This window comes from Macrobrachium rosenbergii, chromosome 43 (genome assembly GCF_040412425.1).
Source record: "Macrobrachium rosenbergii isolate ZJJX-2024 chromosome 43, ASM4041242v1, whole genome shotgun sequence".
NCBI lineage: Eukaryota > Metazoa > Arthropoda > Malacostraca > Decapoda > Palaemonidae > Macrobrachium > Macrobrachium rosenbergii.
The window spans coordinates 7487621-7489281 of record NC_089783.1 but is presented as its reverse complement, the minus strand read 5'-3'; positions in this window follow the sequence as shown (position 1 = coordinate 7489281).

The following is a 1661-nucleotide window of genomic DNA, read 5'->3' as shown; positions in this document are numbered from 1 at the left end:
CTAACGTTCATCTAAAAAATTTTTGGTTAATGTAAATCTCTTTGTAATGTATGATTTTTGTATGACTTAAATTCAGTTAAAATCATCTTTGTACTTTACTTTTATTGTATTGTATTTATCATATGCAATATTCATTCAACAAGCTATTTAAATGTAAACAACATTCTTTTTTGGACGCTACAAATGCCAGTACAAAACTATCTGTTTGTAAAATCCTTGTTTTACCTTATAAGAATAAAGCTTTTTAACAAGAGTCCATCTTAAAAAGACCTTCGCTCAAAATATTACTAAAATAACTAATGAGGCATCCTTCGACCAACAATCTGTCATGCAAGAGGTCAGCGACAATTGGGTGTTCAAACGTGACAAAAAATAGCTGGTTGGTACATTATATTTCTGTTGTTCTTACCATATTGTCCAAATAAGAACAAAGCAATCAGTTTAATACACCCTCCTGCTGGCATTTCTGGTTTTTATTCTTCATAGACGAAGTATTACTAAAAACAACATTTATTTTCAGACATTTCAGGCTACGTACAATCGATAAAAATTCACATTTGGCAAAACTAAAATATTTTTCAAGTCATAAACTTGACCTTTATGACTATAAAATGTTTTTGGCAAGGCAACCATCGATAAAATTCTTCTGCAATTGCATAGATGTTCTGAATTTCCTCTGCTAAAAAAGGATCACAAATTTGATCTTAAAAACATCCCAACAAATCAAAAAGTGCGTCACTGTAGTCCTGATTCCTCGTCCGTCGCTGGTTCGATCCCACGGGACGGTGGACTTATTATCAACTTAAAATTCCCCTTCGGTAAATATATGAAAATATATATTTAGGTATATGGATATTAAAGGATAGCTTTCTGATTGTATATGAATCACGGTGATGTGATAAATAGTCATAATGTGTCAACATGGCAGATGTATGATATCGTCTCCAAACGCAAAACACCTGAGTTCGACGGGTGAGTTGATGTATGTATGTATTTGTTAGTGTATGTAGTCCTGATTCCTCGTCCGTCGCTGGTTCGATCCCACGGGACGGTATATTATCAACTTAAAAATTCCCTTCGGTAACATATATGAAAATATATTATTTATAGTGAATTGGATATTAAAGGACGTTTGTAGCTTTCTGATTATATATATATATATATATATATATATATATATATATATATATATATATATATATATATATATATAATATAATATATATTATGTTTATATATTATCAATAAAAATTCCCCTTATATATGAAAATATATTATTTCCGAGGTATGGATATTAAAGGATATACTGATTGAATATGAATGATATACATATATATATATATATATATATATATATATATATATATATATATATATATATATATATATATATATATATATATATATATATATATATATATATATTTCTCCTTTTACATTTTTATGTACTTTTACTGAGAATAGGGCAGTGATTATTGCTCTTTCATTCTTTGAGAGACAATCACTGTTGAGTGAAATGGCTTAATGTAGAAAAAAATATGTATGTATATTCAAGCATTAGGTGAGTTAGTTTTACTGACGAAAATATATAAATAGCCATCATTTTCTCATTAATTTACCGAGATCACAGTTTTGATAAAACTAATGCGTGTGCAATTATA